The sequence below is a fragment of the Manis pentadactyla genome, chromosome 1, assembly GCF_030020395.1.
Source record: "Manis pentadactyla isolate mManPen7 chromosome 1, mManPen7.hap1, whole genome shotgun sequence".
Lineage (NCBI taxonomy): Eukaryota > Metazoa > Chordata > Mammalia > Pholidota > Manidae > Manis > Manis pentadactyla.
Genome location: NC_080019.1, coordinates 224,000,807 through 224,016,935, shown reverse-complemented (window position 1 = coordinate 224,016,935; position 16,129 = coordinate 224,000,807). Strand labels below are relative to the sequence as shown.

At 40.2% G+C, this 16,129-nt stretch overlaps 1 long non-coding RNA gene across 1 annotated transcript in view; it reads left to right on the top strand.

Annotated features, from left to right (window-relative positions):
• The window catches only part of LOC130684946 (uncharacterized), a 37,614-nt gene that overhangs the window by 3,984 nt on the left and 17,501 nt on the right, over window positions 1-16,129 (top strand). The window contains exon 2 of the long non-coding RNA XR_008999360.1: window positions 14,524-14,636. This is a non-coding gene — a long non-coding RNA (uncharacterized LOC130684946). The remainder of the gene's footprint in view (window positions 1-14,523; window positions 14,637-16,129) is intronic.

Genomic DNA, 16,129 nt, shown 5'->3' with positions numbered 1-16,129 from the left:
AGAGTAAGGCACAAAGGAGGTAAAGGAACCAGGAGGGAAGAGAACTGCTTTGAAGAGAGGAGTGGCGATCACAGAGTCTGGTAAAACACTTGAACCCTGCTCTCAAGACAGTGGGGAACACACAGGAATTTTAAGTAGGTTAATTGAGGTATCATTATTTGAGATGTTAAAAGGGGATGGCACTGCCTGGGGTACTTAAACAAGTTACCGTCCTTCCTTATAAAATACAGCCTCATAAAGCAAATCCATTTCCTGGCAGAAAAAGATGTTACCTACAATATATAGTGACTTTTGTCCTAGGAGCCTAGAAGAGATCTGAAAAGCCTACCTCCAGGTCCTCCCTGAGAACTTTCAACTTCAGTGGCACTCTGAGCCTCAGTTTCCTCACCTGTCAAGTGAGGGTATTAACTGACTATGTGATCTCCAGGCTTCTCCCAACACCTTCCTCCTTGAAATCTTGGCTGCTTGCAGATGGCCATTTTAAAAGTGAAAATTGCAAAGACCAATCTGAGAGCTTGCTAAAATCATAGAAACCAACACCTTATCCTCTGAAATTAAGTATTACAGCTGTGAGGTGGGGACGCTTTTTAAAAGAGTGCCTCTAGTGAGCCTCATGTACTGGTCCTCAGACCAAACTTTTGAGAAGCTCTGTGATAGAAGGAAGAGTCCTTCCTTCAAATAGAAGAGAGTCACGCGAACTGACCCCAGGACTGTGAATTAAAAGGATTCCTGAGTACCCAATTATTCCTTCAGAATGGAGAAGCCAAACTAGAATAAATCACTGCACAGAACTGAAATGGACAGTAAGTACCAGCCCTCATTGATTTCGTGCTGTGTGCCCTGCCCTCTGCCGGGTACTTGACACCCATTACCTCCTCTGTCACAACCAGATGGGCAGCATTGCCAGGTTCCAACAATAAGAGGCTTAAGCATGGAGAAAGAGGCCTGTGGCATTTGTGGGTGAGGTGTAAGCATCACAAATGATGATAGACTGATTATCTTTTCCTAGTTTCCCATCAACTGGTCATGGATGTTTCAACCACATATTGAACACATTTGTCCTTTGCTTTAGTGTTGCTTCTGCAACGTTTATTTGTCATTTTAACCAAAACAACTATCTCGTCAATATATTACCATAATATCTGTTTGAAAATATGCCACTCTTTGAGGATGCGCTCAAAGGAATCAACCCATCTCCTCCTTGCCTTCTCGATATGCCATGAAGTTTAATATTAAAAAAATGCATCAAAGAAATCATCTATGGAAATTTTTGCAGTAAATCACCCATTAACTTTTGAAATAGTCAGGCTCCTAAAACCAGGGTGACTTCTTACATACAAAACCTTAACTAATGTCAAATTAGAGCAAGCATAACACCAGGCACTCAGAAACAATGAAATAAATGGAATATTTCAGAGCCTAAATGTGGACACAGAATTAACCAAGGAAATCGGTGTTCTGATATTAAGAACTGAGCTTTCTTATCACCATCAAAATGTTCTTGGCATCAAGAAAGATGGCACAGTAACCTGAATAGCCTCGGTGTACAAAGCTTTAAAGCAACACCTGCCTTGATTTTTCATTTAAGGTCACTGTTCATCATTCTGCTGCAAAGGTTAGTTTCCAGAGGGAACTTATTCATCAATGTCCAGTACCAATTACATCACCAATCTACGGCTCTGGAGAAGAAGCCCCATTTTAGAAGATGAGGTAGCCTAGTGGGGCAAAATGGATAGAACTGTATTTAACTTCTTGCTTTACCATTTCCTAGCTGTGTGTGTTTGCCAAGATGCAAAATTTTCAGAGTGAAGACTTCCTCATTTGTAATGAGAATAACAACAAGTACTTTGAAGATGTACCATAAAAATGAGAGGTAACATGTATAAAAACTTCCTCATTTGTAATACGAATAACAACAAGTACTTTGAAGATGCACCTTAAAAATGAGAGGTAACATGTAAAAACTTCCTCATTTGTAATGAGAATAACAAGTACTTTGAAGATGCACCATAAAAATGAGAGGTAACATGTGTAAAAACTTCCTCATTTGTAATGAGAATAACAGGTACTTTGAAGATGCACCATAAAAATGAGAGGTAATGTGTAATATGCCTAGAACACAGCTCGCCAAAAAAAAGGTATTCCATAGACAGTAACCAGAATGACTGAGTGGCATTTGAGTGAACTGGTTCTCTTGAGCTGAAACACAAACACCATCCTTCCCTCAAGACAGAGGTCTGTTAAAAAGCAAGATTCTGAATATGCAAAGCTGTGCATTGTTCTATATACACCCGCAAGAATTAGCCATAAACAGGCTGCCTCTTTCAATAATATCCATTTATAGTGCAGCAGACATTCTAGAAGAAAGCAATTTTTCAACATTCTTACTGCCAAAAACTCCATGAAATGTGTTTTTAGACTCTTGTATGTCAAATAGATTATGCCTATGAAATAATACTTATTTTCTCACTCTTTATACCTCTAGGTCATAAGAATTATCTCGCATAGGTTTTGAACTGACATCATTCATTCAGCAATAAATATCAATGGAACACAATGTGTAGCATGCTAGAGAGACAAGGGTGGCCTGGACTTGGTCCCTGCACAGCTGGATGGGAAGACAGACAAGCAAAGGGACTGAAGGAGAGTGAGAGATAGCCAAGTAAGAAAACACAGGAAGAATGCTTTGGGAAAAGGGGATAACAAGCACAGGGCTTCCAGGTGAGAGAGCCAGGTGACTTCCATAAAGGGAAGACTTCTGGTATGGCCGGACCCTGCCCTTCCCAATGTATTTAGTCCTGTAATACCTCATGCTGTTCAAGAGTTTGATTTCAATAATACTTCTGCAAATTTCCACATTATCACTTCCCAACCCCTCAGAATCCCAACTGAGAATAATAGACACTTCAGGCCAAACAAATCCAAGCTAGTTTGTCAATTTAAGTGTCTATACAACTTCGGCAGGTTACATGTCATCTTCGAGACTCAACTTTGACATCCACGAATGGAAGAACACCACCTACCTTGTTGAGCAGTTGTGACCATTAGATACGATGATGATCCTGTTAAGGTATCTAATGTATTCCCTGACACGTGATAGGTGCTTAATAAATCACGAACATTAGCCATCAACGACAACTGAAATCTGTAAATCTCAAATGGGCAAACCCTGATAAAGTACCTGTGGTCAAAAACCATGTATACTAAATTCAGAGTTTCATGTTTTGGAGAGCAAAACCCCTCATTAATAATCATCATACAATGATAATACTAGCTACTATTGAGTACTTACTCTGGGCCAGACACCGTGGGAAACATTCATCTTAAATTCTTAATTAGCTCTTACAGTTCTGTGAGGTCACTTGCATTCCATGAAACACTGCTCTCATTTTCTGCAAAAGAAAAAAGTTCATGAACTCAAACATATTTTGACATTTTGGATTAAACAAAGTTAAACAAGTTCATTTCTTCCAGATCTTCTCAGGTACTTTAATCTGACAATATGCATGATCAAATCCAAGATAAGAGGAAAAGAGTCTAAAGGGCTTTCCAAATGTATCTGATCATTAAATCCCTTTTTGGTTATAAGTATATTAAAGTACCTTTTAGACATTGTGAAAGCCTAAAATAAGAATTATCAGCTCTATCTTATACCTGAGTGTAGGGAAAATGGAAGTTCCTTGGTCAGGATTCCCACCTGACCCTGATATACTCGTCCACTGCGCAAAGGGCAGTGCTCGCAGGCACATGCTCGCACACACGTTGGCAGCGAGCCATCATTGACACTACACGGAGAGCTTTGCCCAGTGCTCTGGGAATGTGAGGGAGGGAGAGGCCTGCAGGCAGAGACTGGCTTGCTGCATGCAGACTGCCCCGGGGGCTGATGGGGTTCTCCGCTCACCCTGTCACCCCAAGAATGAAGCTGGCCATAAACCTTTTACCCACAATGTTCTGTTGTAATTTTTCGGTCTCACCAAATCCAAAGTGAGCTTGCCCGGGGCTGAATCCTCCAGGGAGACACTGAGAAAACTGGGACTCAGAAGTGAACTGACCTGCTTGATGTCACATAATTAGCAAGTAGGACAGGCTGTGATTTGAAACCAGGTCTTCTGAACTCCAAAACCCACATTGTCAGTCACAGGACAATTATTTTCAACATGGCCTCAACTCTTAGATATTGTTTATGCAACAATAACAGAGGCTACTGCTAAGCTCTGACCATTCTGGGTAGAACGGCCTTCGGAACAAGACCAAAGAAGACCTTGCAGTATCGAGTGGAGTCTGAGAGGATGGCAGTCACCACCGATGACAGAGAAAGACAAAATGACCCCAGGATCGATTCTCTCCTGCTGTGGGAAGTCGCTAAGCCCTGGACACAGACCTCAACGGGGTATCTACCTTACTGCTTCAGACTGTACTGTTTCCCCAGACCTCGGAACTCACACCACACCTACATGGCCCAATTCCTGTCCACACCTCGCACTATTTTAGTGGCGCTTAGTGACAGCTCACACCTGGCTGTTCCCTCAGCAAACGCAACTGCAGCTAAAACAAATAACTCACTTAGCCTAAGTCTGATAATCGCTCCACAAAACTCAGAGAATATGAAAATGAATCACCCCATCTAGTCCCCCTGGCATTATGGGAACAAGTGAGACTCATTTACTCCAGGCAGCCCATATGTTTGAAGGTCAAACACCACCTGGATATTGCTTTGAAATAAACTAATTGAGCCAGGATGATTTAGAGTCAGTCTTGCTAAAAGGCTCACTGGATCACCAGTGGTAAGACAAGACCTATTTGGGGAAATACAGGATCCTCCAACCCCAGCTTTGTCAAATGGAATGAATATTTCATGCTGTTCAGATATTAAGACCGGGACCAAACTGAGGAAAGAGGACTGCTCTCAGACTGCCTGAAAAGGGTCCTTGGCTCCAGGTGTTCAGGGATGTAAAGAAATCAGAGCCAGCAGAGGAAAATCAGGCAGAGGGCCTCAAAAGGAATAGCTCTCAACTACTAAGCAGGCATATAAAGCACCTGGGAAACATGTTCACCGAGGAGGCTTCCCAACGGGCCTTTCCCTGATCTGGTATTCATGGAAACCCTGTTTGTATGAATAGCACAGAATTAATTAACACATACAGAAACTAGTTTGATTCAGAGTAGGATAAAAACATCATCTTCAACTTGTTGGTTTTCATTACCTGCCACCATGTACATCAATTGTTTGCTTTCATTTGTGCACAGGCAGCTTCTATCTGAGACCTAAAAGGGAGCCTAGGGGTGCAATGCAGGACAAGCAAACAATAGCGAAACCACAGGCACGCCTGGAGGGCAAAGGAGAGAAGGCTCTTATACAGAAGGGGGAAGCATTGCGGGACTATTCTACCCAAAATCCCCACTGGAGCAAACTGGGAGGCCCACGTGTAGTGACTGCTCATTGGCTGGGTTGTTGCTGGACTGTTGCTGCGGGAGGGAAAAACTTTTCCCTCCTCTTACTGGGTGATAAAGTAGCCGAAATGGTATGGAGTGTAAGCTGTTTGGCTCTTCCTGCCTGTGGGGTCTGCAACTGACCAGAAGTGGTGGGTGTGAGACCCCCTATCCTGCAGGCCTCCTCACAGCATGTCGGTAAGGTTTCCCTTTATCAGTTTTCACAGTAGGCATGGATTTTCATCTCAATTTAAAATGCACATTCTAGTCAAGAATTACACCGTTTGGTTTTAACCATTACGACTGAGGGAAATTTCAGAAACTGGAATAGGGAAAACAGTGGAGTTATAATAATGATAATCAGAATTAACACCGATCAAGAACTTGTGTCTGGCTCTGCACTAGGTTTTGTCCATGTAATATATCCTTTAATGGTTTCAACAAGCCTATTAAGTAGGTATCCCATTTTATAAAATAAGAGGTTTGGATACTGAACAAGAAACTCCTGTCAGTCTGTGCTCTAAAACAGTATGTGGATACTGTAAAGGAAATTTCATTCATTCATGTGTTCATTCACTCAACAAATATCTAAGCAGGGGCTCTAACTTAGCACAAGACACTGCAGACAATAACAAGCAGAACCAGATATTGTCCCAATTGTTTTGGAATTTACAGTCTAGTGGGAAAGACAGATGTTAATCAATAAGCATACAAATAAAAAAATACCACTGTTTTAAGTGCTATGAAGGAGCAGTATATTGCATTAGGAGGAATTAGTCATAGTCAGCTTTCTTGAGCTAAGACCTAAATGGAGAGTAGACACTAACTAGGGAAGGAGGATGGAGGAAAACTTTTGAGAGAGAAGGAAGAGCTATGCAAAGGCCCTGTGGTAGGAAGAAATATGGTACTCTATAAGAGAATGAAAGAAAGCTATAAAGGCTTGAACAGTGACAGTAAGAGGCCAGATAGAGTCAGAAACGTAGGTGGCCTCTAGAGCAGTGGTTTTCAAACACATCAGGCTCATCGGAGGACCTGTTGTAGTACTAGAACAATCTGCTGGAACCCATCCCCATGTTTCTGAGGTGGAGGCTAAGACTTCCCATTTCAACACACACATGTGGGTGATGCTGATACATTCTGAGGCTACATGTTGAAAAGCACTGCCCTAGACTGTGTAGCACCTGGTACACCAGGGGATGGATTTCTGAGTCTATCCCAAGGAAAATGAAAAATTATTGAAGGATTCTAAGCATGGGAGGTAACATGATGTAATTTATATTCTGGAAAAATAATAGTCACTCTAACTGCATGGTGAAGAAGACTGTAGGGAGACCAGCATGGTTGTAGGTAAACCAGTCAGAGGGTTACTGCAATCATTTAAAACAAGAGATATTTGTGGCTTGAACTAGAATAATTATGGAGATAGAAGTAGATAGATTTGAGAGAGATTTAGGAGGGTGAAATCAGTAGGGCTTGGTGATGAATATGAAAGTCAAGGGAGAGAATAGTTCTCTGGCTTCTGCTTGCACAACTAGACAGACACAGTGCCATTCGCTGAGAGGGACCCTGGATGCGGACCAGGCCTGGAGGAGGAGATAATGAGCTGTCTTGGAAATGCTGAGTGTGAAGTCCCTTGTAGGCATTCAAAAGATGGCAAAGACAGTTATTATATGGGTCTAGAACTAAGTGGCAAGATTGAGACTGGAGATAAAAGTTGTGAGTCATCTGAGAATCCATGTGATATGAAACCAGCGGTGGATGAGTACACCAGGGAGATAAATAAGAATAAGGAGAGCAGAGGGCCTAGGACCTCCAGCACTTAATGGCTGGGTAGATGATGAGCCAGCAAAGGAGAGAGACAAGACGTAATAGGACAACAGTCAGAAAGAAGTGTGCCCTAAGGCAGGAGAAGGGATGGAGAAGTAGGCAATAACGCAAGTGCTGCTCAGCAGTGAGCTACCACGGGGACTGAGGGTGTCCACTGGATTTAGGAGGGTGAGAGTGGCCATGTGAGAGGTGATGTGGCAGAGGGGGAAAGGGGGGACGAGGAGGAGGCTGCAGCTGAGGCTGCAGGAAGAGACTGTTTTGTCCCCAACCTTCATTTGGTATTTCAATCTCCTCCCCTTCCATTTACAGCCCAAACCCATTATTGCCTCTGCCCATTCACCGGCAAATATATCAAGAATTTATACTCTTTCCTTTTCAACCTTTCATTTACTCACCCTGCCACTCCAATTTGACTTTTGATCCCATTACATTTTTATTAAATACCATGTTCACCTTTTTATTTGTTGTGCCACCCCACAGAATAGTTATAAAATTTAAACTGCTCTTAACAAGAAAGATCTCTTTTCCTTCTTTTCATTAAAGGAGATAGCAAGAGAAGAAGAAGAGAGAGGCAAAGAGATGGAAAGTATCTTAGAAGAAATAATTGCTGAAAACTTCCCCACACTGGGGGAGGAAGTAATCAAACAGACCACGGAAATACACAGAACCCCCAACAGAAAGGATCCAAGAAGGGCAACACCAAGACACATAATAATTAAAATGGCAAAGATCAAGGACAAGGAAAGAGTGTTAAAGGCAGCTAGAGAGAAAAAGGTCACCTATAAAGGGAAACCCATCAGGCTAACGTCAGATTTCTCAACAGAAACCCTACAGGCCAGAAGAGAATGGCATGATATATTTAATACAATGAAACAGAAGGGCCTTGAACCAAGGATACTGTATCCAGCACGACTATCATTCAAATATGACGGTGGGATTAAACAATTCCCAGACAAACAAAAGCTGAGGGAATTTGCTTTCCACAAACCACCTCTACAGAACATCTTACAGGGACTGCTCTAGATGGGAGCACTCCTAGAAAGAGCACAGCACAAAACACCCAACATATGAAGAATCGAGGAGGAGGAACAAGAAGGGAGAGAAGAAAAGAATCTCCAGACAGTGTATATAACAGCTCAATAAGCGAGCTAAGTTAGGCAGTAAGATACTAAAGAGGCTAACCTTGAACCTTTGGTAACCACGAATTTAAAGCCTGCAATGGCAATAAGTACATATCTTTCAATAGTCACCCTAAATGTTAATGGGTTGAATGCACCAATCAAAAGACACAGAGTAACAGAATGGATAAAAAAGCAAGACCCATCTATATGCTGCTTACAAGAAACTCACCTCAAACCCAAAGACATGTACAGACTAAAAGTCAAGGGATGGAAAAACATATTTCAAGCAAACAACAGTGAGAAGAAAGCAGGGGTTGCAGTACTAATATCAGACAAAATAGACTTCAAAACAAAGAAAGTAACAAGAGATAAAGAAGGACACTACATAATGATAAAGGGCTCAGTCAAACAAGAGGATATAACCATTCTAAATATATATGCACCCAACACAGGAGCACCAGCATATGTGAAACAAATACTAACAGAACTAAAGGGGGATATAGACTGCAATGCATTCATTCTAGGAGACTTCAACACACCACTCACCCCAAAGGATAGATCCACTGGGCAGAAAATAAGTAAGGACACGGAAGCACTGAACAACACAGTAGAGCAGATGGACCTAATAGACATCTATAGAACTCTACATCCAAAAGCAGCGGGTTATACATTCTTCTCAAGTGCACATGGAACATTCTCCAGAATAGACCACATACTAGGCCACAAAAAGAGCCTCAGAAAATTCCAAAAGATTGAAATCCTACCAACCAACTTTTCAGACCACAAAGGCATAAAACTAGAAATAAACTGTACAAAGAAAGCAAAGAGGCTCACAAACACATGGAGGCTTAACAACACGCTCCTAAATAATCAATGGATCAATGACCAAATCAAAATGGAGATCCAGCAATATATGGAAACAAATGACAACAACAACACTAAGCCCCAACTTCTGTGGGACACAGCAAAAGCAGTCTTAAGAGGAAAGTATATAGCAATCCAAGCATATTTAAAAAAGGAAGAGCAATCCCAAATGAATGGTCTAATGTCACAATTATCGAAATTGGAAAAAGAAGAACAGATGAGGCCTAAGGTCAGCAGAAGGAGGGACATAATAAAGATCAGAGAAGAAATAAATAAAATTGAGAAGAATAAAACAATAGCAAAAATCAATGAAACCAAGAGCTGGTTCTTCGAGAAAATAAACAAAATAGATAAGCCTCTAGCCAGACTTATTAAGAAGAAAAGAGAGTCAACACAAATCAACAGTATCAGAAACGAGAAAGGAAAAATCACGACGGACCCCACGGAAATGCAAAGAATTATTGGAGAATACTATGAAAACCTATATGCTAACAAGCTGGGAAACCTAGGAGAAATGGACAACTTCCTAGAAAAATATAACCTTCCAAGATTGACCCAGGAAGAAACAGAAAATCTAAACAGACCAATTACCAGCAATGAAATTGAAGAGGTAATAAAAAAACTACCAAAGAACAAAACCCCCGGGCCAGATGGATTTACCTCGGAATTTTATCAGACATACAGGGAAGACATAATACCCATTCTCCTTAAAGTCTTCCAAAAAATAGAGGAGGAGGGGATACTCCCAAACTCATTCTATGAAGCTAACATCACCCTAATACCAAAACCAGGCAAAGACCCCACCAAAAAAGAAAACTACAGACCAATATCCCTGATGAACGTAGATGCAAAAATACTCAACAAAATATTAGCAAACCGAATTCAAAAATACATCAAAAGGATCATACACCATGACCAAGTGGGATTCATTCCAGGGATGCAAGGATGGTACAACATTCGAAAGTCCATCAACATCATCCACCACATCAACAAAAAGAAAGACAAAAACCACATGATCATCTCAATAGATGCTGAAAAAGCATTTGACAAAGTTCAACATCCATTCATGTTAAAAACTCTCAGCAAAATGGGAATAGAGGGCAAGTACCTCAACATAATAAAGGCCATCTATGATAAACCCACAGCCAACATTATATTGAACAGCGAGAAGCTGAAAGCATTTCCGCTGAGATCGGGAACTAGACAGGGATGCCCACTCTCTCCACTGTTATTTAACATAGTACTGGAGGTCCTAGCCACGGCAATCAGACAAAATAAAGAAATACAAGGAATCCAGATTGGTAAAGAAGAAGTTAAACTGTCACTATTTGCAGATGACATGATACTGTACATAAAAAACCCTAAAGACTCCACCCCAAAACTACTAGAACTGATATCGGAATACAGCAAAGTTGCAGGATACAAAATCAACACACAGAAATCTGTGGCTTTCCTATATACTAACAATGAACCAACAGAGAGAGAAATCAGGAAAACAACTCCATTCACAATTGCATCAAAAAAAATAAAATACCTAGGAATAAACCTAACCAAAGAAGTGGAAGACTTATACTCTGAAAACTACAAGTCACTCTTAAGAGAAATTAAAGGGGACACTAACAGATGGAAACTCATCCCATGCTCGTGGCTAGGAAGAATTAATATCGTTAAAATGGCCATCCTGCCCAAAGCAATATACAGATTTGATGCAATCCCTATGAAACTACCAGCAACATTCTTCAATGAACTGGAACAAATAATTCAAAAATTCATATGGAAACACCAAAGACCCCGAATAGCCAAAGCAATCCTGAGAAAGAAGAATAAAGTAGGGGGGATCTCACTCCCCAACTTCAAGCTCTACTATAAAGCCACAGTAATCAAGACAATTTGGTACTGGCACAAGAGCAGAGCCACAGACCAATGGAACAGACTAGAGAATCCAGACATTAACCCAGACATATATGGTCAATTAATATTTGATAAAGGAGCCATGGACATACAATGGCGAAATGACAGTCTCTTCAACAGGTGGTGCTGGCAAAACTGGACAGCTACATGTAGGAGAATGAAACTGGACCATTGTCTAACCCCATATACAAAAGTAAACTCAAAATGGATCAAAGACCTGAATGTAAGCCATGAAACCATTAAACTCCTGGAAGAAAACATAGGCGAAAACCTCTTAGACATAAACATGAGTGACCTCTTCTTGAACATATCTCCCCGGGCAAGGAAAACAACAGCAAAAATGAGTAAGTGCGACTATATTAAGCTGAAAAGCTTCTGTACAGCAAAAGACACCATCAATAGAACAAGAAGGATCCCTACAGTATGGGAGAATATATTTGAAAATGACACATCCGATAAAGGCTTGACGTCCAGAATATATAAGGAGCTCTCATGCCTCAACAAACAAAAAACAAATAATCCAATTAAAAAATGGGCAGAGGAACTGAACAGACAGTTCTCCAAAAAAGAAATACAGATGGCCAACAGACACATGAAAAGATGCTCCACATCGCTAATTATCAGAGAAATGCAAATTAAAACTACAATGAGGTATCACCTCACACCAGTAAGGATGGCTGCCATCCAAAAGACAAACAACAACAAATGTTGGCGAGGCTGTGGAGAAAGGGGAACCCTCCTACACTGCTGGTGGGAATGTAAGTTAGTTCAACCATTGTGGAAAGCAGTATGGAGGTACATCAAAATGCTCAAAACAGACTTACCATTTGACCCAGGAATTCCACTCCTAGGAATTTACCCTAAGAATGCAGCAATCAAGTTTGAGAAAGACAGATGCACCCCTATGTTTATCGCAGCACTATTTACAATAGCCAAGAATTGGAAGCAACCTAAATGTCCATCAATAGATGAATGGATAAAGAAGATGTGGTACATATACACAATGGAATACTACTCAGCTATAAGAAAAGGGCAAATCCAATCATTTGCAGCAACATGGATGGAGCTGGAGGGTATTATGCTCAGTGAAACAAGCCAAGCGGAGAAAGAGAAATACCAAATGATTTCACTTATCTGTGGAATATAAGAACAAAGGAAAAACTGAAGGAACAAAACAGCAGCAGAATCACAGAACTCAAGAATGGACTAACAGGTACCAAAGGGAAAGGGACTGGGGAGGATGGGTGGGTAGGGAGGGATAAGGGGGGGAGAAGTAGGGGGGTATTAAGATTAACATGCATGGGGGGGTAGGAGAAAAGGGAGGGCTGTACAACACAGAGAAGGCAAGTAGTGATTCTACAACATTTTGCTATGCTGATGGACAGTGACTGTAAAGGGGTTTATAGGGGAGACCTGGTATAGGGGAGAGCCTAGTAAACATAATATTCGTCATGTAAGTGTAGATTAGTGATAGCAAAAAAAAAAAGGGCAGTTCCTGTGTGGTAACCTCCAACGAGTTCTACACAAGGGTATAAAGGGCATATAAAAGTGTAGGCAAAGGGTCTGTTTGTGTTTATACAGAGGATCAAAGCCTAATTGGGCTACCCCGAAAATGAACTAAGATACGATATGAAAAAGAACTTCCAACATCTGCACCCTCTGGAAGACTCATGCCAGAAGATGATCATCAAAAAACCCCAACAAAGATCCACGCACTGCTACAGCTGTAGATGCACTCATCCCACCAGTTCCTGGACCTGCCATGGGAATGAGGAAAGAGATATCTAAGCTGGCCTGTGCATACAGTAAAACAACAAAATTGGACTGGATCTATACTGTTGGAACTCAACCAAGAATTTGGAGAAGTGCAAATTGTAGCGCTCCAAAGTCTTACAACTACAAACTATTTATTGTTAAAAGAACATATGGCATGTGAACAGTCCCCAGGAATGGGTTGTTTTAATTTGTCTGATTTTTCTCAGACTGTTCAAGTTCATTTGGACAATATCCACCATATCATAGATAAGTTTTCACAAATGCCTAAGGTGCCTAACTGGTTTTCTTGGTTTCACTGCAGATGGCTGGTAATTACAGATATGCTTTGGTTATGTAACTATACTCCTATTATGTTAATGTGTGTGTGCAATTTAAGTAGTAGCTTAAAACCTATACATGCTGAAGTTACTCTACAAGAAGATATATCAAAGAAATAATCAATCTTCCCATGTTTTCTTCCGCCTGCTACTTCTATAGCTTTTCTTCTTCCTTCCTAATTACAACCCTTAAATAGAATTCGTGCCTCATATCAAATTTACCGAGTATCATAATTCTTCCAAGTGGTAAAGATACCTCAAGACAAATGCTGGGCATAGAAGCCACAGGGCATAAATATGCAAAGAAGTAAAAAGCTAACTTTTTCAAACAATAAGGCTTCTCTCTCACTTACCAACTTCACATTTCCCTGTATGGCCCCGGAAGATGACTGGTTAGCCAGAGACGGGTAAGATTCCTCAAGGGAGGAACAACCTAAGACAGGCACAGTCGCAGGGGGGCCATCAGGTGAGAAATTGGGGATCAACAGAGGTGAGGCTTAGAACCTCACCCCCCCCGTTCTGAGAGAAATCTTCTGCATACGTGGATGTTTTATTGCCCTGGTCTAGCTTGGATTAACACATAGTCTACAGGCACACACCTGATCATCTACATGTGCTCTCTTACAACACTAAACTATGTTTTCTACCTTTATCTTGTATCTACCTACCACTTCAGCATTTTATTAAAAATAATAATAATAAAGAGAGAAATGTGGTATCCACATATAAATCAAGTATAAAAACCAAATGAGTATTCATATTTGAACTGACTGTTTATAGTTCATAATGCATGAGCAAAACCGAAAGTTTCTGTGATGACTGCCCTTGTACTGTTCACTATGTAACTTATTCATTATGTAAGAATTTGTTCTCCATGTAAAAACTTGTTTGTTATGCCTCAGAAGATTGGAGACTGACAAAAATTAGGCTTGGGGTGGAATAATGATTGTGCATTGAGCATTGACTCCCCTATACAGAATTTTATTGTCGTTAACAACCATTTGATCAATAAATATGAGAGATGCCCTCACAAAAAAAAAAAAAAGGACAGACTTCCAATGGTAAAATAAATTAGTAACCGGGATGTAATGTATAGCATAAGGAATATAGTCAAGATATTGTAACAGCCTGGTAGGGTGATAGCTGGAACCTAGAATTATGTATATAAATGTTCTACCACTGTGTTGTACACTTGAAACTCATGTAATGTAATACTGTGTGTCAACTACCCTTCAATAAAAAATAATTATTAAAAAAAAAAAAAAAAAAAAAAAAAGGAGATCGCAAGAATGCCAAGTCCCTAACGGTCCTGCGCTTATTTCTTTCAATGGCCAATGAACTTTGGAGAATGGACAATGAAGGGAAGGCTTGCTGACTAGGCCACGAGAAGGTAAAGGCAATGTAAAGTTAAAGATCACTGAAGTCCTTTAGTTTCTGTCAAAAATCTATCTGTCTATATGGGAAAACAGATTTTTTTTTTCTGGTCAAAATCTCTCCCTTCTCAACAGCAAACTTAGAGTTCAGGATTCAGAGCCAGCTAGATTAGAACACAAACCTTGGCTCTGCAATGTGGAACCTTGGAAAAGATGCTCAATCTTTCTGAAATCATTTTTTACTCATGGATAAAATAAGCATAAGGATATATATACCTTAAAATTTTGTAGCAAAGGGTTAACTGTTCTGCACAGTGGGGAGCTTATGTTAAGCAATAATGAACACACTGTAACAGTGACTGTAGTGGGCCAAGCAACCACAAAGAAAAAAAAGGATGAAAAGCAACCCTACAAGATGGTATTGTTTTCCAAAAGTTATCCTTAAATCCTGAGTATTTATTTGAGCGTTTTTACAACCCCTTTAAAATACCTTTAAATCTATACTTTTAAACTCATTCACTATGAATTATGCTTCTTCAATTAATACTGCACTGCTCCAAGAAAGAGCTTGTTGATGTTGCTTTTAAGAACTAAACATTTCCAAGTTTTTACTGGTCACTTTTATTTAAATGAAAACAAGTAATGAGGTAGGCTATAAAAAAAAGGGGGAAATACATGAATTGGATTGGCTGGTTTTGTTTAGGGCTGACAGATAAATATAAGAAGAAACAAAAATAATAAAGCATGGGCCTAGCATTACCCTAGGAAAAAGAACCAGAACAGGCAATGAGATAGACATGCATTCATTCGTTCCACTAATCAGTCCTTAACACTTAGTGGAAGGCCCTGGGCTAAGATCAAAACCAAAAGAATCATATTTTGTTGTTGTTTTTATATTCCCATCATGCCAGATACAGCCTTGACTCACTGTTTAAAGTAGAAGTGGAATCAACAGATCAGATGGCAAATGAGAAAAGAGGTGTGATTTATGCATGGATTTTCTGCAATTAGGTACAAAGAGATCATAAAATTAATGCATTGAGATTTCCACATCTAATTCATCACCTACCTATAGCCAAGTTAATAGCAACAGCAACGTCATTCAGAAAAATTCTCTTTCTTGTAGCATCACTAATCAACTCACAATAAAAATAATAATAATAGTAAAGGTGATAATGATGATGGTAAAGCTTTACCTTGAGATTTGAAAACAGTGTGCACACACTTACCTTTGTTATGTCTTTTACCCTGGTGAAAACCTCAGGGAAGAGACATCATTATCAACCCCATTTTATAGACAAGAAACTGAAGCTAGGATGGATTAAGAAATGTGTCCAAGGTCACAAAGTATAAGTGGCAGAACTGGGACCTAAAAGCACATGCTTTATGGTTTAACTCCCCTTTTAAAAATTAACTTGTTTGGGGGTCCAAACTAAAAAAGGGAATCTCTAGTTCTGGATTTTTAAAATTCTATATCCTATGTACCCTGTCCACTCACTCTTTGAAGATC